The sequence below is a fragment of the Lagenorhynchus albirostris genome, chromosome X (assembly GCF_949774975.1).
Source record: "Lagenorhynchus albirostris chromosome X, mLagAlb1.1, whole genome shotgun sequence".
Taxonomy (NCBI): Eukaryota; Metazoa; Chordata; class Mammalia; order Artiodactyla; family Delphinidae; genus Lagenorhynchus; species Lagenorhynchus albirostris.
The window spans coordinates 40596561-40622485 of NC_083116.1; positions in this window are offsets into that span (position 1 = coordinate 40596561).

The window sequence follows — 25925 nt, forward strand, 5'->3', positions numbered from 1 at the left end:
GGAGAGCCCTGAAAACTTTTAAATTTGAGAAATTTCACATAAATATTCAGATTTAAAGTTTTTCTTTAAAAAATCAGAAGCTCTGGCAATACTTTGTCCTATATTCTTAAACGGTAAAAATAATTTATATCTGTCAGGCAGCTACCTGACTTTAAATGGAAAATAGCTCATTCATTCATTATTTATTTATTGAGTGTCTACTATGTGCCACACACTATTCTAGGCCCTTGAAATGTATTAGTGAACAACAACAACAAAAAGGCAAAGATCTCTGTCCTTAAGAACATTACATTCTAGCATGGGGAAATAGACAAATAAAAACAATAAATATAATACATAAGTTATATATATTATATATATAATAAAAGGTGATAATTGCTATGGAAACAGAAAAAATAGAGGAAGGCAAGTATCAGGACAGAAGATGGGGACTGAGTGAAAGAGAACCTTAATATTACAAATAAGGTAGTCAAGGAAGGCCCACTGATAAGATTAGAATAGAAGAAATTATACAATTGAAAGAAATGAGGGAGTTGGTCATGTGAGTATAGAAGAGGAAAACATTCTAGACAGAGGGAAGAGCCAGTGAAAAACCCCTAAGGATGGAGTATACTTGACATGTTTGAGAAACAGCAAGGAGGTCAGAGTGGCTGGAGTAGAGTAAGCCAAAGAGATAAGAATGGGAAAGTAGTAGTTAGAATGGTACCAGGGACTAGATCACCTCCAGGGCCATAGTAAGGACTTGGCTTTTATTCCAAATGAAATGAGAAGCCATCAGGAGGTCTTGAGCAGAACAGAACACAGACGTAGGTGACTTACGTTTTCAAAAGACCACTCTGGGGCTTCCCTGGTGGTGCAGTGGTTGAGAGTCCGCCTGCCGATGCAGGGGACACAGGTTCGTGTCCCGGTCCGGGAGGATCCCACATGCCGCGGAGCGGCTGGACCCGTGAGCCATGGCCGCTGAGCCTGCGCGTCCGGAGCCTGTTGCTCCGCAACGGGAGAGGCCACAACAGTGAGAGGCCCGCGTACCGCAAAAAAAAAAAAAAAAAAAATAGATTGAAGGGAGACGTGCGAAAGCAGAGAAACGAATTAGGAGTTTATTGTAACAAGAGAGATAAGAGACCTTGGCTTGGGCCAGCAGTGGTATGGAAGGCACGGATTATGCAATCCGCAAAATTCAAGGTGGTTAAGACCCTGTGGAATAACCCCTTGAACAACGGGAGATGGGAGCTGAGAAATAAATTGTTCCCCATTTCTTCTCCTGGATCGTTTGTCACAATACCTTTCCTTCTCCCTGCCTCACTTTCCTTTTCCTTCACTCCTGTTTTTCTGGGATTACACTCCCTAATACATATTAGCTTTTTGCCCCAGGGTTTACTTTCTAGGACCAATGATAAGATAGGAGGAAGATCAGGAGTTCAGTTTTGGAATATTGGTTTTGACACAAGTGGAGATGGTGAAAAGTCTGTTGGATAAAAAAGACTTCAGAGAGATCTGGGCTGGAAGGTATACATGTTGAAGTTACCAGTGTGCAGATGGTATATAAAACTATAAGACTGTATAAACAGGTTATGGAGGGAGGGAGCATGGGTAGAGATGAAAAAACCTAAGGACCAAGCCCTAAGGGCCCTCTAACATTAAGAGGTCAGGGGGAATATGAGGGGTCAGCAAAGGAACTTTAGAAAGGATAACTGATGAAATAAGAGGAAAACTAGGAGGGTGTGATTCTCTGGAACTCAGGTAAAGGACATATCAAAAAGAAGGGATGATCAACTGTGCTAAATGTGCTGATTATGTAAAAAGTTTCCTTGCAATATGGCATAAAGCAAGTCCCATGACTGTTGACTGAAATATAAGACTTGTTTAATATATGCTACATAGGCACTTTTAAGTCAGGATCATTTAAGAGCCATCAAAATCAGGCAAAATTACAGTATACTTATACTTATTTCTTATTCTTTTTAATTATGAACATTTCAAATATATTCAAAAATAAAAAAATGTAATGAATCCTCATGTACTCATTGTACAGATTCAAAAATTAGCTATTGATACATACTACATTTCTTGTTTTGAATATCTCCAACTCCCCTCAATTCTTCTGGTAATGTTGTTTTGCTAGAGTAATAATCACTCAAATGTGATGAATAGCAAAGCAAATGTCATGCCTCAGAACTGTGTAAATGCATTAAAGAACCCTTTAGAATGAGTTTGTAAGGCAGTCAGATTTTGAGAACCTCATTTATTTCAATGATTACTAAAGACCAAAAAGAGTTGGGTTATCTTCCTGTTTAAGAAGAGGGTTCCTTATTCCATTTACTTCATTGGAGAGGTAAATAGTCATGATAGTTTTGAACTTATGACTGATTCTCTGCACTTGGCCATTGTCATCCCCAAACACACAGGTTTCTGCAGATATTCAATTATATTTAATCACTCTTTTCAAAATCTGTGAATTCAATTCAGGATTATAGGAATACATCTATCTTCATCCACAGCTTAAGTCACCCCTTGTTCCAAGTTGTTGGGAAAGTGATATGGGGGATTTTGTCAGATAAGATGACTCTCATCATTTTTATTCTAAGTGCCTCAACTGAAAAGATTTGAGCGGAAAGGGGAGTAGACAGTAATTCTTGGATTGGCACAGCTCTCAAAATATGACTCACTTCTCCACCATTCCTCTATCACTAACCCACCGACATGCTGAGAAATTCAAGTAATCACTCTTGAAACTGGCCAAAGAAAAACACAAAAATGAGTAACTGGCTACTGAAAGGTCACAAACAGTAAACCTTTCTTGCTGTGACTTAAATGGGTGGAGCATATTACTAAATATTTCATAACTGCATTTTTAACCACACTGAAATCCATAGAGTAACTTTTAATGAGGTCGATAAAGCATAGAAAAATCATTCCATAATTACCTTAAAATAGTATCAAATTTGGGATTTTAGGTGACATAGACATTGCCAAATTCAGAGCCTTTTTCACTATAGATGTCACTCTCTTGCCATTCTGAAAGAGATTTCTATATCTCTGAGTTGACAAAAGACGGTTGCATCCTTTAGAACAGTGATTCCCAAATATTTTTTCTCCTTACCAAGACACACATGAGGGATAATATTCAAAATTTCCCCCACCCCATCAGTCCCAATCGTTCCCTAAGACCTGCTGCACGAATAAAAGAGGTTGCCACCTATGCTTGCATCTAAGTCTCTGCTCAGTGGAATACCACTCTTTTCTCTTCTACTGATCTAGATGTGAGGTGAGAATTACTGACTTAGATGATATCTACAAAAAATACAAGTAAGGTCAATCTAATATATACTTGAAAGAGGGGGCCACCTATAGGAAAGGATTTCAGGGGCATTGGGAAATCCCCCTTGTGTATGAGGTATTACAAGGCTTTGTTTAAAAGCACAATAGGCTGTCAGCTGAGCGGGCCTAGAAGCAACAATTCCCCAGTAGCAAAGAGCACACCTAGCACCCAAATCTTGGTGTCTAATATCATTCTTCATTAAAAGGAATCAAGGGTCCTTGGGAAAATGGCTGACTCTAGGACTGGGGGCAGGGAATATATAAGATAAGCCTGGGGCTTCCCTGGTGGCGCAGTTGTTGAGAGTCTGCCTGCCAATGCAGGGGATACGGGTTCGTGCCCCGGTCCGGGAAGATCCCACAAGCCGCGGAGCAGCTGGGCCCGTGAGCCATGGCCGCTGAGCCTGCGCATCCGGAGCCTGTGCTCCGCAACGGGAGAGACCACAACAGTGAGAGGCCCCTTTACCGCAAAAAAAAAATAAAATAAAAAGATAAGCCTGGAACATCTTAGAGTGCTGAAATATAAGAAAATACTAAACAAACAAACAGACAACAACATAAAACAATGAGGTGATTATGTCAGAGGAACAGATGTACCAACTGAAAGAGCTCCCAGTGGTCAAAGGTGGATAAATTTGACCCAGAAAATACAATTGCATTGGATTATTACCCAATGTATAATATAAATATCCATGAGTCCATTGTGATATAAATAAATGATTGAATAAATAAATAAATGGGAGAAAAAACCAAGTATCTCATGCAGAAGAATTCTAAATAATTTTATGTAGATACTTTGGTCTTAATGAAGTGGAGCATAACTACCACTCCTTATGTATGGACTGTGAATAACTACTTTCTTCCAAAGAGGGCAATTTGAAAAGGGAGTGAAGAAAGAACAACTTTATAGTGGAGAAAGACAAATACTATCTTGAGCCAGCTGATCAATATCAACAATGGAAAAGCATACTGATACTCCACATCCTTGTTATGATGTGATGAAAATAGTATTGTATCTCTGTGTTCTTTCTCCCCAAAACACATTACCCCAGTATAAACATGAAAAAAATAAATCTCAATTGAGGGACATTCTACAAAATATCTGAATAGTACTGCTCAAACTGTCAAGGTCATCAGAAACAAGGAGAGTCTGAGAAACCACCACGGCCAAAAGGAGCTTAAGGAGACACGAAGATCAAATGCAAGGTGGGGTATCCCAGATGGAATCCTGGAACAGAAAAAGGGCATTAAGGAAAATCTGAGGAAGGCTGAATAAAATGTGGACTTTAGTTAATAATGATGTATCACTATTGGTTCATTAGTTGTAATAAGTGTATCACAGTCATGGAAAATGTTAATACTAGGGGAATATGGGTGTAGGGCATACAGGAACTTTCTGTACTATCTTTGCAATAATTCTGTAAATCTAAAACTGTTCTAAAATTTAGAAGTGTATTTAAAAGCAAAGTGGGAGTTTTAATTGCAGCACTTTTTATAGGGACAAAAGCACTGGAAACAAAGTATATGCACATCAATAATGAAATGATTTACTAAATTGTGGTATCATAGACTATTAAACAACACCGAATATTATGTACTTAAAAGGATGAGTGAGCTCTCTATCAATTGACTTGTAAATATTTCCACTATGTATTTTTAATAAGGAGAGAAAATGCATGGAAATATGTAACTCTCTTTTTATTTTGTAAAACAGTGAGGAGAAATCCGCATGTAGATATGCTTGTATAATTAAAAGAATAAGGGGAAGGTATGCAAGGATACACACTATATTGTTAGCATTTCTCAGGGTAGGGGAATGGGTGAGAGGAGAGGAAGGAAGAAAGGAGAGATAGCCAGACTGGGGAAATAAGCAGGGCAGGGGAAGTAAGCAGTAATTAATTCAATAATTCATTATAAGTATAGCACCTGTATATAGTAGGCTGATGCTCTACAAATAAAATTTTAAATTTGTGAAAACAAAACAAACAGAGCAAATGGAATAGGGGGAGGAAAAGAGATCTATTTTAGATTGGCAGGATTTAGTGAAGGTGGGAATGAAGAGGGTGTAAGCAGGGAGAGAGTAGCAGCACTGTAAAGAACAGAGTGTCAGACAGTGGAACCGAATTACACCCACTTCTCATTTCTGCCAAGAGCTGTCCAAGGAGGTGAAAATACTGATTATTGCTAAGGGTGTGATCAGAATGATTGCTATTTTTGCCAATATCCTGGGGCTTTTGCCCACCGCAAAGAGACTAAACTTGCTCCCCCAACACTTCCTCCCAATATACATACAAAAGTGATTCTTAGAGCATCAAGAAGGTTCTCTATTTATACACCACCTTGTTCTCCTGCCCTTTTGAACAATGAGGCCACACCAGGGGCTTCCAAGTGCTCTTTATGAAGAGGTGACATAGCTTTGGCATCAGACAAAGTCCACAGGAAACAAAAATGGAAGGGTCTGCATTTCCAAGAAGGTAAAATCAAACAGTAGAGTGCAGGTCCCTGGTGAGCAAGATCAGACACTTCTAAAATGGCAGTATTGAAGAGTGGTTTAAAGGTCACCTCAGCTACTTACTTCAACACCTAATGCAGTCTCTATCTGAGATTTGAGATCCTGACACTGGGATGGAGGGGGGAGGAAGGACATACTGTGGAATCACTGGGGATAAAACAGACTGCTTTTCACTGTAAACTTCTTGCAAGTAGGAACTGTGTCTGTGGTATCTTCCCAGAATAGTATATAGGAACACAGGATGACCATGTGCTTATAGGGTCCCATGTTGAATATTTAGATACAGTAGACTCAAATTCACATTGTAAATCCCATGAAGAATTTCACCAGAAGCATTTGAAGCTATTTTCCATCAATAAGAAAGGGCGAGAGAGAGTCATGGGCATATACACACTAACAAACGCAGTAAGGTAGATAGCTAGTGGGAAGCAGCCGCATGGCACAGGGATATTGGCTCGGTGCTTTGTGACAGCCTGGAGGGGTGGGATAGGGAGGGTGGGAGGGAGGGAGACGCAACAGGGAAGACATATGGGAACATATGTTTATGTATGACTGATTCACTTTGTTATAAAGCAGAAACTAATACACCATTGTAAAGCAATTATACCCCAATAAAGATGTTAAAAAAAAAAAAAGAAAAAAAAGAAAGGAAAGACCCTGACCTAAATGATACTTTAGGTCATTTTCATAGCCAGATATGCAAAAACAATTTTTAATACAGATCTTCCTGTACTAACAATTGGGGTTATGTCCCGATAAACCCATAGTAAGCTGAAAATATCTTAAGTCAAAAATGCATTTAATACACCTAACCTAACGAACATCATAGCTTAGCCTAGCCTACCTTAAATGTGGTCAGAACACTTACATTAGCCTGCAGTTGGGCAAAATTATCTAATTCAAAGTCTATTTTATAATGAAGTATGCATATTTCATGTAATTGATTGAATACTGTACTAAAAGTGAGAAATGGAATGGTTGTATGGGGACAGAGTGATTTTAAGTGTATCAGTTGTTTACCTCATGATCACTTGGCTGACTGGGAGCTGCAGCTTACTGCCTGCCACTGCCCAGCATTATGAGATAATATCATACCGCATATTGCTAGCCTGGAAAAAGTTCAAAATCCAAAGTGAGGTTTCTACTGAATGTGTGTCACTTTTGCACCATTGTAAAGTTGCAAAATTCTAAGTCCAACCATAATTAAGTCAGGGACCATCTATATAAGACCCTGGGGCAGGGGTGGAGTTGGGAAATAAATGAATCACAAAATTTTCTGAATTAAATGAGAATACATAGTAAATGGGAATCTTATGAAAATGTGATAAGAACTTGCTATATTGTTCCCATAAATAATTAGAATTGAATTTATTGAAGCTCCACATGCACTGCAGCCTTTCAAGAATATATCCACTGTATAACATGAGGCACACCCATACACACTCCAGTCCCAAAGCAAGACTACCACCCGTGACATTGAGCAGTTTTCACACAGCACTTACCTTAAAACACAAGTGTAGAATCCACTGTCTTGCGCCTCAGCTGAGTGAAACCATATTGAATCTTCCTCTTTGCTCATCCTGACCTCTGAAAAGATGATGGGCTCTTCCAAATCACCTTTGTTTTTGTACCACATCAGCCTGAGCCCAGTGCTCTGGGCCATGCTATAGTTGGTACGAATGTAACTGTAGAAAAGGGCACATTTCACTCGGACTGGTTCACCTGCCAAAGCCATATATGTCTTGAGATCCACTGACCAGTCAATGCAGCCATCCACTGAAAGAAAACCAGATTGGGCATGAGATGCAGTGAGCATTGTTGACAATAATGAGAAGAGCAACAATTATTGCCAACACGTACTGAGGACTTGCTGTGAGCTAGACACTGAGTCACATGCTTTACATAGATTACCTCATTCAGTCTTCCCAGTGATCCTATGAGATAGATCAGTATCCTCCTTAGACCTGGGCAAGCAGGATTCCTGCCCTAGCCCTGTGCCTTTGGGGTATTTCCAGTCCTCTGCAGTAAACTTTGGGTTGACTAGATCTTCCAAGGAGCTCCAGCACTCACACCTATGGGGTTTTCCTGGGGCCCCACAGATAGATATCAATTCCAGTGGATCACTCCTGCCAGTCACGAGGCATCCGCTTAATAGAATTTTGTGAGATTGGATGGCTACAATGACACTGACATGTTGATTTTTAGCGACTCAAATTGTTTATATAGACAGGAGCCCCACAAAACAAAGATTTCCTTAGGACCCATATAGAGCCTAGGAGCAGTCCTGAGATTGACCCTTTTATTATTCTTATGTTATAGATGAGAAAACTGAGACTCAGAAAAGTTCAGCAACTTTGCCTATGGACACAGAGCTAATAAGTGGTGGAAAACCAGTCTCTGATTCCCAAGACTCTGTTCTTAACCACTATCCTATACTGCCTCTGCCTGTAATTGTGACAGGAACCATTGTTTTATTTATTTGCCTTTGAGAAAGTAGATGCCTGGGTTGGAAGCAGTGGATACCTAAAATGATTATTTGCCATTATCTACATGCCAGTTTTCCATGGTATGACCTACTAATAGCAGATATTTAATCACACTTCAGTTTCTTTTTATACCCTTAGATCTCCCTTGCTGCTCAGCTGGTGTACGCTCATGGGAATATATTATATTAATGTCAGGTTTAATCAAATAATATTAGGTGGGTAAATCTACCATTAAAGAAAGACATATACAATAAATTCTCTCTTTTCCAGAAGGGTTGGAAATGAGACACTGTGGCTAATTTTATATGCTAATTTTATATGCTAATCAATACAATTAGCATAGTTATTCTACCTCCAATTGCTGATTTTCAAAGAATTTCATCAAATTGTGCTACATTATATTACTTGATTACCCTTTATAAAATAATCCTTTCATAAACTCTATAAACACTGTCATTTTAAAATTATATGTTTCGCTTATCATTTTGTGAACTGATCTGCTTCCTTTTTTAGATGTTGAGAACTCTGCAACCCAGTGTGTTTATCTTTTAACCTCAGTTGACAGGAAGCTCAGAGCTAAATGCAATGCTCAAGTGAAATAACTATCTTACCTCAGGATTTTGCTTTCTCTACATAAGGGGTTCTTGACCTGGGGTTCAAGGACACCCAGGGGCAGAGTGCCTGGATAGACTTCAAGGTTGTGCCTATTTGCATAGCTATACTTTTCTGAAGAGATGTTCCACAGCTCTTTATCAGATCTTCAAAGGGGTCTATGGCCCAAGAAAGTTTTTGAACTCTGTGGTTTCTGATGTCTCTTTGTGACTTCATTTTTCACTGCCTTGCTGCATAGGAGCTTTTATTATAAGTTGCCTCAAATCCTCTTATAGTATGTGAAGTATTCATTAGAAATAAATCAATAACCAAATAAATAACTCATCCTAAATTTATAATGAAGGGCATTTGAACTTTGAGTACTCACAGGGCACCAGATTCATCACTATGAATTTTGATGACCATTGTGCACTGCTGAAGTCAAGAAGGTACAACTGAATTGGACTAAGTACGTACTGATATCTGGCTATCTCTTGGGGGGCTTTTTTATTCACTCCCAAGTATCAGTTGTTTACCTGTCATTTGTCATTCTCACAACTGTCAAGAACAGAGAGGGGGAAATCTGCATTCGTTAAACTTTCTGGGTCATGGTAAATTACTGATGATACATCTCTGTATTAAATGCAATTTTAATATTTATTGTTTTATCATCTTTAAATTAATTTTATATTATTCCTTTTTAAGAATTATTTGTGATACTGTTCCCATGCATTAACACAACTGAGAGGAAACTGTTTTTTTTGAGAATATATTTTTTCTCATAGCTTTATTTTAAAAGTTTGTTAATAGAAAGAAAATATGGGGATAAATTTTTTTTAAACTCCTTAATATTCCAGTTTTTGTTTTCTCCAACCCTAAGATGCACAGCAAGTGTTTCTGAATTAACAAATTTGTCTTGGTGAAGTAGTTTCAAACCTCTATAACTACCTACTTGTTAGAAAAAAAATCTGGAATTTTTTTTCATTTGCACACTAAATCCCTTTAGTTACTTCCTCTAAACAATCTGTTGCATAATCTACACCTGTACAATGTTTAACAGGCTGGTTTGTCCCATTAGTGACAGGACATGGCTGGTATAGAAAATAATCAAAAATCTGCTCCTGGGACACAACCATCATGTTCAAAGGCAGTTGAAGACATTTAACTGCCATTACAACTAGCTTTGTCATACGGACCTTGCGAGTACACTGAGAATTCATTTCCTTCTAAGTACTAGCTGAGCAAAATGTATTTGACTTAATAAATTTATGGTTCCTTTTCTTCTGTTCCCTTGCTTTAGGTAGCAGAGAGGGAATCTTTAGTTATAAAGTAGTCAATAAACAGAGAATAGATATTCAATAATAAGGACAACAAATTCCAAACGTTATTCCTTTATTCTTTTCTCTTAGTATAGTCATACCTCAGTATCTGCAGGGGATTGGTTTCAGGACCCCCATGGATATTAACACCTGTGAATGCTCAAGTCCCTTATATAAAATGACTTAGTAGTAGCATATAACCTACATATACCTTCTGATATACTTCAAATCATCTCTAGATCACTTATAATAGCTAATACAATGTAAATGTGATGTAGTTGTAAATGCAATGTAAAAGTTGCCAGTGTGCAGCAAATTCAAGTTTTTCTTTGTGGAACTTTCTGCAAATTTAAAAAATATTTTCCATCCACGGTTGGTTGAATCCAAGGATGTAGAACCTGCGAATACGGGCAGGGTTGGGGGCGACTGTACTCACAATACAGGTTACAATATAACATATCTCAAGAGACCTCAGGCGATTTTCCCAAAAAAAGTAGACAAAGTGTATGATCCATGAAGGCCCATCTGACACCGAATATTTTCCCATGCTGAACTTTACTCATGGGAAATCCATTCCCATGAGTAAAGGCCTTGTAGCCTTATATCTAGAGAGTATAGGACCACTACTAGATTCCAGCAAGGTGGTATGATTTTTTTTTTTTTTTACATTTTTTTAACATCTTTATTGGAGTATAATTGCTTTACAATGGTATGTTAGTTTCAGCTTCACAACAAAATGAATCAGTTATATATATACATATATTCCCATATCTCTTCCCGCTTGCGTCTCCCTCCCTCCCACCCTGCCTATCCCACCCCTCCAGGCGGTCACAAAGCACCGAGCTGATCTCCCTGTGCTATGCGGCTGCTTCCCACTAGCTAACTACCTTACTTTTGGTAGTGTATATATGGATTGCTATTCCTAGGAAAACCAACAGAGAGAGAGGCAAGATGGGATGAAGTACTACAATGTGGTGCATTTATCTTTAGACTTGGGACTGATGAAACAACTAAAAAGGGCCTACTGAGGTAAGAGGCCTGGAAACTCAGGTGGCAAGGGAACATGATGGGATTGAAACCTTGAGGTTAAGAGGGAAGGTTAAGAGAAAGCAAAGGGAAAGAGATATGGGAACATATGTATATGTATAACTGATTCACTTTGTTATAAAGCAGAAACTAACACACCATTGTAAAGCAATTATACTCCAATAAAGATGTTAAAAAAAAGAGAGAAAGCATGAGAGGGTCACAAAAAGGCAGGAAGAGGAGAAGGCTCACATAAAACTCAATTTGTCAAGGGCCATTCCAGGGATCAAAGATGGTGCCATCAGAAGTCACCAGTAAAACTCACATTTCTGTCATGAGAAGGAGTTTGTAATACATGCCACACGTTCAGAGCCCTATGCACTTTGACACTCCAGATATATTTGGCAAATAGGTGAATGAATAGATCTGTGATGCAGGTGACAAGGGAGCATGCTATGGCCAGGTTGGGGACATAATGGAACTGAGTAGCCCACAGAGGAAGCCTACCTGCAAACTTGACCTTATCAGCAAGGCCTCTCATTCACAGAGGGATCCAGCCCTATTCTGTTCACAACTCCAGTCGCACCTGTGTAGGTTTGTCCCCAAAAGACTTCTAAGAAAAGTGGTTTCTGGACAGATTGGCTTCTCCCACAGGTGGTTTGATAACTACGTTTCACTAACCAGCCACAAGTGTAAATAGAGGCACTGTAAGAAGGAAAATGGTTTTCCCCCCAAAAAACAGCAACGTTCTGCAGTTGGATTGAAATTTGCTACAGAACAAACCCATCAAAAGCATCACTGAATGCATGCCTGTCCTCTGCTTCACAATTTCTCAGTATGGCTATAAATATTCCCATCATTCCATTAAAAAATACCTATTTCTAAATTATCCATTCCCTGTTCACTCTTGAGTCTTGTTATGAACAGCAATTCAAGTATTTAAAGAACAATTGTGTTTCTCTAGATGCTCATCTCTGTTCCCTTGATTTAGGTTTCCGTAAGGCTTAAAATCATTACTCTTAGTTTGGTCTTGTTGGTAGAAATGCTTTGATATCTGAGCTATACAAAACAATTACAATGCAGCAAAGAAAGCCACTTCTTTAAAACGTAGGTCTCTATTTTAATCATTTTCATTTCAAACTGCAAAACAAGTGTATGCTTAAGGAGTTTGACATGAAGATTCAAAAAAAAAGGAGCATATGAAACATATAAAGGGACATGCCAATGTCCACGCAATTTATTTTACCAAGAGGAGATTCCTAGGGGTAAAACTAATGCAGTATCCTGGAAAGTGCCCTGGGTGACCAAAGCAAACTTATTTAGCCTGCTTATAGACAAGCCTCGGCTTCCTCCTCAAGGCATCTGGAAAAGCAAATCCTGTCACACCTATCTGCTGTGAAAACAAAGTCCTGAGAAAAGTTTTTAATCCCTAGAAGAGGATAAGATGTTATTATCAACAACAATAATTATATTATTTTAGAAAAAAAGAATATTGCATGCAGTAAAATTACAAGCTCTAATGGCTATGTACATTACAGTTTTTATTGGGGGATAGGATATATAGGTATGCATAGGATTGCCAATTTTGGATTTTTGCCCCAAACTGGGAATCTCTTTAGGTAAAATGGCTAATTAGCATATGAAAATATGCAATCTCCAGATATCTTGATAATGTTCACTACAACTTAAGTCCTTTGCCTGAGATGTACATCCAATATTAGTTTATTATATGTTCTTGATTAATAAATTGATTTGTTAAACCAGGTGTTTTCTGGTAACTATGTCAGCTGTATATATCCCATTCTTTTTTTTTTTTTGCTTTTTAAAAAATCAGGTTTACTGAGATATATTTTACATACAATGAAATCCATCCTCCTTAGCTGTACTGTCCTATGAGTTTTTTTTTTTTACATCTTTATTGGAGTATAATTGCTTTACAATGGTGTGTTGGTTTCTGCTTTATAACAAAGTGAATCAGTTATACATATACATATGTTCCCATATCTCTTGCCTCTTGCGTCTCCCTCCCTCCCACCTTCCCTATCCCACCCTTCCAGGCGGTCACAAAGCACCGAGCTGATCCCCCTGTGCTATGCGGCTGCACACAGACCTCCTAGAGAATGGACTTGAGGATATGGCGAGCGGGAAGGGTAAGCTGTGACAAAGCGAGAGAGAGGCATGAACATATATACACTGCCAAACGTAAGGTAGATAGCTAGTGAGAAGCAGCCGCATATCCCATTCATTTTTATGGCCAGCTCTCCTGTTTGTGAATCAACGGGGCAATTGTTGGGGGCAATTCATCAAAATACCACTAGAGGGCGGGCTGCACAAGTTTTTGTGTAGCACGGTAGATTTTCCCCACCTAATTTCTAAAAATAAGGATTTGCTATCTGCCAATCACTGGTTGTGAGGAGGGATCACAGCAACCTCTGGGAATGCGTCCTTGGGGGTGGGTGATAGGGGGAGCCAAAAGTTGAGCATGTAGCTAAGGTCTTGCTCAAATTGGATGACCAGGTTACATATGCCAGGTAAATGACCCAGCTTAGAAAGGTGCAACAGCAGCTACTGGCATTCATTGAGCCCTCAGTACAAAACAGGTAGGTACTGTGACAGGTGCTTTGCATGTAGTTTTCTCATTTCATTATCATGTCAACTCCGGGAGGTAGGGACTCTTGCTCTTCTAATTTTACTGAGGAGAAAAGAAAAGCTCAGAGACTTTAAGTGACTTGCTCAAGATCACTCAGGTTGTGATGGCAGAATTTGGACCCCAATGCAGGTGAGTTAAACTCCAGAACCTACGTTCTTAACCACTGTGTGTTCTATATACTGCCTCCTATACTCCTCATCCCAGTCCATGAGACATTACAATATTAAAATTTGCTTGGTGCTAATCCAAATTGTCATATGTATTCCAATAGCACATGCCTGTTCAGTAGAGCGGACCTTTCCAGCTGAGTAATAGTCTGTCCCTAAATAATAACCATTGTGGGAATAATAACCATCAAATAATGTATGCCAATTATTTACCTCTGAATTATACAGTTTTTACAGAGTAATGAATTATTAATAATCTGTGTACTTGATTTAACCTCTGAAGATCAGTCCTAAAACTTGGATAAATTTTATCTGGCCCATATTGACTCATTTAAAATTAAATATCTAAGGATGATCACCCAATTCCTAACATTACAGCCTAGAAATAGAGTTCTATGTTTAATATTTGTACTTATTATATATTATGCCTATTGAATACATTACTCTCCTTATTTCTAATATTTTAATGTGGGAGTTGTACACCCTCTGTTTCTCTCTCAGCTCTCCTTCAAACACATGCCTAAAGACAAAATTCTTTTTATTTATATGCATCACAGTGTACGCCGTCTGCCTCTAGTGGGCAGCCTCCGAGCACAAAAAGTCAAACTCCCTAAGAAGTGAGTGGCCTGTGCCCCAGCTGCTGGACATATGCCTTCATGCCCCCAGCCTAGAAATATGGACAGAGTTGTTTCGTCATCTTTAAAATAAAGTTCTGACAGTGGGAAAATTTTCTTGGTTTTTAAAATTTCATCTGCACATCCGTATCTATCAATAGAGAAAATATCCCCCACTCCAGCTCTATAAATACAATGAATGATTATTGCTTCAGATTTTAAAAAGCATTTTTACATTTTTTATGGATTGGATTATACGCTTTCCTTTCACTCTTTTACCCCCCACTATTCGTCAATGGGAAAGTTCTGCCTAAATGAAGTCCTTCATCTCATTTCAACCCAGTTATCACACTTAATAATGGGCTGGCAACCATCTTCCTTACCCTTTCATTACAGAATCTGTACTATGCTTTGTCAAGATCATTCCTTCAATCTTTATCCCAAATGAGAGCCTCAATTATGTTCTGGAGGTGTGGCCACGTGAGGCATTACAACCAACTCTTCAACTCCTGATTACCTCAGGCCTGATAAGCCTCCTTGGGTATTACCCACTAGCCTGAAGCTCTTCTCAAATGCACTGATGTTAATTCGAAGGCTGCAGCTGCAAATGTATCTGTGGGAGACAGGATATCAGTACTGCCCACCAACCCCTCTAGCCGACTTTCTGCTACTCTCTCAAATCCAGGACGCTTGCCAGTGAGCTTATCTCCAATGCCAAATCTTCTCTGTCTCTCATGTTCAGTCATCCAAGCCAAAACTTTTGGAAGCCATCCCTGAATCTTGTTTTCCATTCCAGTCTGTTCTTTAAACTGCTACCAAGGTGATGTTTCTGATGTACAAGACCATGTCCCTTTACCACTCAAAACCTGCAGTGGCTCCTGGTATGCAAATCCCTAAGCCTAGCTCCCCTGTCACACCAGCGACTGCCTGTCTTTCCTGTCCCCAGCCACAGCTCTTCACACACCGTACCCTTCAGTAAATACTCACCACTCCCCGACATGTCATTCACTTCTCTGCCATTGTTCTCTGGTTCCTTCCACTTTGCCTCTGTGCCTATCAATTGAGATTCTACTTATCTTCCAAGACAGCTTCAAATGCCACGTCGTCCAAAAAACTGCACTTCACTGCCCTGTGTGAATTCTTTCCCCTGCAGTGCTCTGACCACATGTTTGTCTACAGATCTCCTTCCCAGTTAGATGGGTGCCTCATTTCCTTTGTATCTCTAGGACAAGGCCCAGTGCATTGTACATAGTAGGCACTAATTAAATCTTTATGGGATGAAATTGTGTGGGGATTTTCCCCAAAAAAATTCACTAATAATCAGAAGTTGTTTGCATTTGTCAACCTTAAGATTCCTCCTACTGCTTCCCACCAGAGCAGGGATGCATCCAAACTCTGATAGGAATGCTAGGAGCCAGGCTCCAAGGTACAAAATGTGTTCACAATAACAAATGATTGCTATTTTCCCATTAGCTAGCATCACAACAAACAGGAATCACAAAATAAACTCACTGCCATATCCCTGCTCCAGAACTCATGATTCTATGGTAAGTCGATCAAAATCACCAAGTCTATCACCCAAGCCCTTTCAAATCAGGCCTCATCCTATCAAAATGGCTGCCTATCACTTTCCAAGAGAAATGTTCTTGAAGCGGGCCTCCTCCCTCACAGAGCTACCCTAACCCTCCTTGTTAGGAAGCAGTTATGTTGTGGGCCCTTGCCCATTCAACTCTTTCCTGTCTCCACCCTTATACCACTTCTCCCACTTCCCATGCCTCTCCCAAACCAAATCTTAGTCAAGTCCTGAGCTTAATTTACCTAGGTGTCAAGTTAGAAACGGCAGCTTGGTTTTCCAACCATATTGACTAGCACATTAGTCAAGGTCAGAGACTTCTCATGTTTTTTTTTTTTTTTTTGGTTTGGTTTTTTCTTTTCATCTCTCCTCAAACACCTCCCAGACCAGACATTTAGTAGGTCTTACTAAATATAGGTTGATATATCCTCATCTCATGAGACTTCGCTTAATTAAGTACTATTAGAGTGCACTGCTTTGGTTAATTCATTTTTGCATTAGCTGAAGTTTAACCTTTGGATTGTTGAAGATCTTTTTCTGAAAAGTCCGAATCCATTTTTTTGCCTAAGTAGAGAATCGTGATGAGAATAAAATTTTCTGGATTGACTAAGGATTTGTCAGGTCCTTAGGGTCATCACCCTAGATCTTGATGCCAAGACAGTATAAGAATAGAGCCTGGCGGTGTGAAAAGAGCATAGAGCTAGCTGGGGATCTGAAACCCTGGGTTTACATTCCACCTCTGCCTCCTCAAGGAGATACGTGACTTTGGGAAGTCAGTGTCTACTCCCAAAAGAAATGAAGACATTAAACTAGACAAGTTCTAACCCAGCACCAAGAAAACAGATTATATGATGGTTGCTGAGGTCTTTGGTCAAGAAGACCAGCTGCATATGTGCTAAATTGGAAAATCTCTCCCTGGCAATCTTCATTTTTTTCTCTCTTAATTTCAAAGTTACACAGAAATAAAAAGAGTACTATTACAAACTCCCATGATCTCAGCATCCAAAGTTAATAATGTTAACTTTTTTCCAATTTGCTTTCAGTAGCTTTGTTTTATTAAAGAAATAAAGCATTGCAGATATAGCTAATGTCCCCTTTTAACCACCATACACAGTCCCATCCTTATCTCAAACCCCTGCCTGGATGTAACCACTATTCTTTCCAACTTTTAGACTCTTACATACATAGGTGGATACCCTGAAGAAAAAATATTGTAGGGATTAAAAGTTTATCTTACAATAGGGAGCAGAGGTGGGAATAAAAGCCTGTTAACGGAGGGCTCTTATGAGGTGGGTTCTAGTCAACTGAGGTCTAAGAGAGTATACTTACAGCTGCGCACACACTCCACACATGTGCCACCTGCACCTCTAACACACAGAGTCTGAGTGGGGACCAACCTCAGAGTCTACAGGGGTTTTCTGTCTGAAGTTAGTTGTTTCCACACCATGTGTGGCCACACAGATTTCAGGATGAGATCTCTGGTCCTGTTGGAGTTCTGCTCTGTTGTGGGGAGAGTTCTGATTCACGGAAGAGACACAACTGTTACTCATCAAATAGCCAGGCTCTAGAAGTTAGAGGCATGAGGCAGGGTCCACATCATATGTTCTACACTCAGCTGCCTCTATTTTAAATCAAATTCTGGGTCAACTAGGATATACAGACTCCAAATAAGTGCCCAATAGGGCTTACTCTTATTCTTTAGATAACTTATTTCCCTCTCCATTTCTAAGTTTAGCACACCATTCAGCTACCATAAACCCCTCCTCTTTTTTTTTTCACATCTTTATTGGAGTATAATTGCTTTACAATGGTGTGTTAGTTTCTGCTGTATCACAAAGTGAATCAGCTATACACATACATATATCCCCATATCTCCTCCCTCTTGCACCTCTCTCCCACCCTCCCTATCCCACCCCTCTAGGTGGTCACCAAGCACCAAGCTGCATATGTGCTAAATTGGAAAATCTCTCCCTGGCAATCTTCATTTTTTTCTCTCTTAATTTCAAAGTTACACAGAAATAAAAAGAGTACTATTACAAACTCCCATGATCTCAGCATCCAAAGTTAATAATGTTAACTTTTTTCCAATTTGCTTTCAGTAGCTTTGTTTTATTAAAGAAATAAAGCATTGCAGATATAGCTAATGTCCCCTTTTAACCACCATACACAGTCCCATCCTTATCTCAAACCCCTGCCTGGATGTAACCACTATTCTTTCCAACTTTTAGACTCTTACATACATAGGTGGATACCCTGAAGAAAAAATATTGTAGGGATTAAAAGTTTATCTTACAATAGGGAGCAGAGGTGGGAATAAAAGCCTGTTAACGGAGGGCTCTTATGAGGTGGGTTCTAGTCAACTGAGGTCTAAGAGAGTATACTTACAGCTGCGCACACACTCCACACATGTGCCACCTGCACCTCTAACACACAGAGTCTGAGTGGGGACCAACCTCAGAGTCTACAGGGGTTTTCTGTCTGAAGTTAGTTGTTTCCACACCATGTGTGGCCACACAGATTTCAGGATGAGATCTCTGGTCCTGTTGGAGTTCTGCTCTGTTGTGGGGAGAGTTCTGATTCACGGAAGAGACACAACTGTTACTCATCAAATAGCCAGGCTCTAGAAGTTAGAGGCATGAGGCAGGGTCCACATCATATGTTCTACACTCAGCTGCCTCTATTTTAAATCAAATTCTGGGTCAACTAGGATATACAGACTCCAAATAAGTGCCCAATAGGGCTTACTCTTATTCTTTAGATAACTTATTTCCCTCTCCATTTCTAAGTTTAGCACACCATTCAGCTACCATAAACCCCTCCTCTTTTTTTTTTCACATCTTTATTGGAGTATAATTGCTTTACAATGGTGTGTTAGTTTCTGCTGTATCACAAAGTGAATCAGCTATACACATACATATATCCCCATATCTCCTCCCTCTTGCACCTCTCTCCCACCCTCCCTATCCCACCCCTCTAGGTGGTCACCAAGCACCAAGCTGATCTCCCTGTGCTCTGCGGCTGCTTCCCACTAGCTATCTATTCTACATTTGGTAGTGTATATATGCCCATGCCACTCTGTCACTGCATCCCAGCTTACCCTTCCCCCTCCCCATGTCCTCAAGTCCATTCTCTACGTCTGCGTCTTTACTCCTGTCCTGCCCCCAGGTTCTTCAGAACTTTTTTTTTTTTTAGATTCCATATATATGTGTTAGCATACGGTATTTGTTTTTCTCTTTCTGACTTACTTTACTCTGCATGACAGACTCTAGGTCCATCCACCTCACTACAGAAAACTCAATTTCTAAACCCCTCCTCTTAACAAACAGTGGAAGCCCTCTCCAGGCTCTGACTATCAGGGGACTGTGAAGATTAAATACATTAATGTACTTCAAGTCCTTAGAACTAGAACAAACGGTGCCTTGCACACATACAATGATCAGTAAATATTTCCTTTACTACCTCAACTACTACTATTTCTTCTTTTAATTATATATCTATTTTTTAAATTATTCTATTGTACTTCTCAAGTCTTTACATACAACAATGTGCATTATTTCAATGAAAATTGTCTTTTACACCATCTTTATATTAAAGTTAGGCCATTAAAATGTTTTATAATTAAATTTGTTTTTCAAATTTGGGGCATAGGTAAGTCATATTACTTATAAATTTCATTTCAGGACAGTAAAGGGCCATTAAGTAATATTTTAGCATGATATATATGTTTCAATATTAACTGTATATAATAGTATAGAGTAATATGTGTGTATCACTCTACACTATTATAATATGTATACTTGCTATATTATAACAATATTATATTATTGAAGACTGCATATATTTATATGTATATATTATATATACATTTACTCTATTACAGATTGCTTATCATAGTTTATAAATTTGCATATATTTATGTGTTTATTTTAAGTTTATATAGTTATATAATGTGTATTTATAATATAAAATAAATTGTTGTAACTAAATATATATAATTATATTTATATGTTTACTATAATAGGTTGAATCATATGAAATTGCTGCTTAAGTCAAAAAGATCAAATACTGGGACTTCCCTGGTGGTGCAGTGGTTAAGAATCCGCCTGCCAATGCAGGGAACATGGGTTCGAGCCCTGGTCTGGGAAGATCCCACATGCCGCGGAGCAACTAAGCCCGTGCGCCACAACTACTGAGCCTGCGCTCTAGAGCCCATGTGCCACAACTATTGAAGCCTGCGTGCCTAGAGCTCGTGCTCTGCAATAAGAGAAGCCACCGTAATGAGAAGACCATGCACAGCAACGAAGAGTAGCCCCTGCTCACTGCAACTAGAGAAAGCTTGCACGCAGCAACAAAGACCTAATGCAGCCAAAAATAAATTTATAAAAAAAGACCAAATATTGACAACTTCATGTGATTCATCCTAATATATATCTTATATAAGATGTCATAAATTCAAATAAACGTTTGTTATATAAAATTGCAACTATCCTCAAAAGGGAGAGTAGAACCAGATAGAGTTGAGAACTACTCTGTTAGTTGCTTAATATTGTTATTATTTGTCATTACAAACTGGTCCATGCTAGGGTCCTTCAGATAGTTCATAAAATCAGCAGAGCTTCTTTTAAATCCAGGCCTTTGCAATGTCTGTGCCCTATGCCTAGTACACTGTTCCCTCAGACATCCACATGGCTCACTGGCTACCAACCTCCTTCACTTATCTGTTCAAATAATTTCGGGGTGAGGAGAATTTACTGATTCCATGATTGATCAGACAAAGGAATGTGTAGCTTGATAACCTCCTCCAACTCACTTCATCTCCAGAAGAACCTTCCAGACCCTGAGCATTTCCTTTCCTTCCCCCATCTCCCAAGTGCATCTGATCCCTATCCACTTGCAAAAGAGTTTGTGGTCTGTACTGTGAACCCCCGCCTTCCCCAGGTAGGTGTCCAGGAAAGGAGGAAGGGTGGTAATGGAAGGGGGAAGCAGTTTTTCCTCTCTGTCTCTACCCAGTTGTTCCCCCCACCCCCAGTCTGGTCCTCCAATCCACCTCTGTGGCTGGGGGCAGTGGCAGCCTTGGGGCACCTGGAAGTGCCCATTTGTGGGTTAGTCCACATGGCCTTGAGGAGGAAATGTCCATGGCTTTGGTTCCATGGAGTGCCACTCCTCAGTGACTACAAGAGGATAGCACTTTCTGGGGAGAGATGCAGAGGGGCACTGTGAGCTGAGGGGACGCTGGCAGGGTGTCAAAACCGGTGCCTGCACTCCAAGTGACTGGGAGGTACTGTGCAGTGCAGGTACTTACCTATAGCATTGATATGGCCTAGGTGGTGCTCAAGGAGGTGCCACCCACTGTGGAGCTGGCCCTGCCTTCCCTGCCAGGGAAATAGCCAAGCTCAAAGGATTTTCTGGGTTCCTGGGTAGACTGTACCTGCAAAGTGTTAGCACCATTATCATAGTTTCACTACCTAGGATGCTGGTCTTTGCCTCCCAGAAATGGGTATGGTTACAGGACAGCCCACAATGTTGCTATATGCATTTAGGTTAACATTAGAGGATTAATATACGTCTCAGTGTACGGGTACTGATTGTCCCCAGGGTAAAAGGGGCATAATTATTGCATATCCATATTATTATTTATAATTCTACAATATTATAATGTTATAATATTAGCCAGGACGCACCACCAGGGAGGCTTGTGTTATGCTTTACTTGCTGTTAACTGGAGATAATTACTGTGCATTATTATTATTCGTGTTTACATTATTGTAAATTACTTATATTATTTAATTATTTTACCTTTATAATACCCATTATTATAATTAAGGTCATAATTAAATGATTATATCATTAGTCATTATAATGATTAATAGTAATAGTAATACAATCACGATTGTATTACTATGTATACCATAATTGTATTAAGTATTACAAGTATTATAGTAAGTGTAACACAGGTTAATAATTTAGTAATAAATATAATTAGTAATAAATTAATTCTGTACTGCTAAGAAACCCTGCTGTTCCATATTGCTAAGAAACCTTTTATCTCATCAGAATCAGGATAACTGAGGTACAGCATTAATGCAGTTACTTGCATTATTGTGATATTTTTAAAACACTATAGTAACTACCACTCCTGGTAATGCTGGTGTGGTATTTTCTTCTCTGGGAAATGGCATAATTATATCATGTGGTTAATGTTGTTATTGCTGTTGTTGTTGTTTTTATTATCACTAATGTTATTTTATCATATATCCTAATGATGGACACTAATATACAAATAATGGTATTATCTGTTCCTGTCTGTGAAATGGAAATGATTTTGGAATATTGATAATTTACATTCTATTGATATTATAGTCATAATTAATACCACTACTGAGAATCTTGGCATGCATCTGTAAAATGGACATAATTTTGAGGCATCATTGATACTGATATTATTTGCATTTACATTAGTGCTAGAGTCACAATTACTATTAGGAATGAGTATTTCTTGTAAACTATGGAGAAATTCACACCTCAGAGGGTTTTTGTCAGACTTAAATGACTTTGAACTTGGTACACCGTAGTAAGGATAATAATATTAGTAATAGGAGAGTTTAACTCCTTACTGTGTATCAGGTACTGCTTTAAGCACTTTACATGCATTGACTCATTTAGTTGTCACAACAACCTTATAAGTAAGATAGGTATTATAGATATGACCAGTTTACATCTGTGCAAACTGGGACTCAGAGAGGTTAAATGTCTTGCCTGAGATTCCACAGCCAGTTTGAGTCCATGTTCCATTCTTTTAACCACTACTACTCTCTTGGGTATTAATGGGAATAATTATCATATGTAACTAATAATTTTAGGCAAGTTATAATCTTATTATTATGATGTATCAGACAAGAATGAGGATTTCTTTCTTTTTCATCATAAAATGGTCACAGGCACAGGCAGTGGCTAGTGTTGGAGGTTCTAATGTTGGGGATCCAGGCAGGTGTGGGATGACCAGTATAAAGAGGGGCTGAATCTCTCCCTCCTGATGTTGTCAGGAGACTCATTTAAAGTAGCTCAAGCCAAAAGTACCTAGTAGAGTGTTGGTGCACAATAAATGCTTCTCAAAAATTTGTTACTCCTTCATTATAGCCCTTAGCTCCTAGTAGCCCAGGTAAAAAGTGTGAGCCAATTTTAAAAAGGAGAAATGCAAAGGAAAGATATTATTCCCAGTGCTCAGTCAGTAAGTGTTCTTTTCTCTCTCCATCTGTGGCAGCCCCCCTCTCTACTTTATCCACCTGCCCTGCCCTCCCTGCCCAAAGGAAAACTCATCATGTCAACAGTCTATTGTTCATGGCTGTTTATGTAGCTAGTATTTGACATCACACAGTGGTACAAGGCTTCTAGGTTGCACGTGTCCGATATGTACTTGGATAAGGCCCAGATCACTTGATGTAGCCTGGAAGACTATGGAGGGAATGGAATGAGTCTCCACTCCCTGGGGCGCTGAAGGGATGAATGATGATGATGTCTGGGTGAATGAGGAATTGAGAGAAGGAAGAGGGGAGATTTGTTAATGGATAGAGGTTTGTCAGCAAGAGTTCCCTCTAGGAGTGGTGGGAGGTTGAATGTGAGACTTACCAATAGGATTGGTTAGAAGTCTGCTTAAGAAGCAGTCAGAACCCCAGGTACACCACCCCAACATCAGTTCCACACACTAGTAGAAGGCTGGATAAAAGATCTCTAGAGGGTAAAACAGAAAGGGTGTGATTTACATGGGCATACCTACCCACACCAGGCCACGGTTTCCTGTTAATCATTATTTATCTGCCACTGAGCTTGGGCATTTTATAGAAACTTTGAAAGTAACAAAGCCCAGACTGCCAGGGTTCGGACCATTGGGACAAAGAGCCCCAGATTCAGAACCCCTTCCCTCCACCAGACCATGGAGGCCTGACCACTTATTTCCCCTCCTGCATGACCCCTGGAAAACCAGAGTTAGATGCCAGAGACCCCATTTTCTTGTTGGTCTCTGCTTTGCTTCTGGCTCTGTCCCAAATCATTCCTGAATAAGTATGCAGTTTTTACCTGCTGTATCTCTAGCTCATTAAATGTGACTCAAAGACATGATCCTGGACACCAGATACATCCCTACCACATAGGTCTCACCATGCAATTCCAGAGGGGCAAGGAATGACCCCATTTAAGTGGCTAGGTGGGGAGGAAGGCTTTTCATACTCTTTTTAGGAGACTTGGGAATGGGAGAATCTTAAGTCCCAGAACACTGAGAGCCCTCCTGACCCATTTCTCCCTCTTTCAGTCCTCACCTCCAGTCACTGTAGCTCAATTTCTGGGGCCCACCAATATCACTAGACCATAAGTTGTTAAGAGATAACTATTGCCAGGGTATGTCTACCATCTTCTCCGTACATCCATCTCCCCAGCCAAAACATAAGCTCCTGGACCCTGTTTTGGCTGAGGGTGTGGGGTAGGTCTTTGGAGCCTGATGTTCCTAGTGAAATCCTAATTCCCTGCCCCTGAAACCCATAAACTCTCTTGTAGTACAATGACCGCCCAAAAGATGCCCCATCCTCATCCTCAGAACCTGTGAATAGGATGAAATATCACTTATGTGATAATGTTATTTTATACGGCACAGTTGACCATAAAATAGAGAGATTATTCAGATGGACCTGATCTAATCACATGGGGGCTGAAGAGCAGCGTGTTTTCTCCAGCTATAGCAGAAGGGGGAGTCAGAGAAACCTGAAGTGTGAAAAGCACACGATGCAGGATTTCTGGCTTTGAAGATGGAGGGGGCCACTTGAGAAGGAATGACAGCAGCCTCAAGGTACAAAAAGTGGCTCCCAACTGACAGCTAGCTCAGTCCTCCAGTCAGCAAGAACTAGATTCGGCCAGTACCCTGAATGAGCCTCCATCCAAGAGCCCAGCTCGGGTGACATTTGACTTTGGCCTTGTGAGACCCTAAGCGGAAAACTCAGGTGAGCCCAGCTGGACATACCAAACAGTGAGTTAATAAATAGGTGTTGTATTAAGCTGCTAAAAAAAATTGTGGTAATCTGTGATGGCAGTGGTAGAAAACTAACATAACTTCTTAATCCCTACCCCTTTTCTTTTCCCTTCACAGATTATTAGGGTCCTGAGGAGGCCTCACACATCAGCTCCTCTCCTTGTCCATCCAGGAGGACGACTGGTTTTGTCCATAAGGTAATGTCCCCAGCCTCTTGCCCTTGCTGCCTTTGCCCTGCTCAAACTCTTTGCCCACAGGTCTTCCACACATACATTTCACCCACCGAGTTCCCTCCAACTGTCCTGCCAGGACTGCCAAGCACAGCTGATGCTCTCCTCACCCGAGGGCATCCTGGCCTTCTGGTACTGATGGTTGGCAGACCACAGGGTGTTCTTGTCCTGGGGCACACTGTGCTGACCCTCTCAGCATGGTCTCTGCCCCTCTCCAGAGTCCTTGGGGGTTGGGAATATGCAATTCTCAAAAACACAATAAGGTATACTTTTGTTTGAGCTTAGCCGAGATAGGGTCTCCTGGAAAGGATGTGACAATTCTGTGAATGTGTCCTTCCCAGGTGATCCTGCAGCCTCAGGGGCTGCTCCCTGTGACTTCCAGCTGTCCCTGATCCCTCTAGCTCTCTTCAGGTCCCTGTTGTTTCC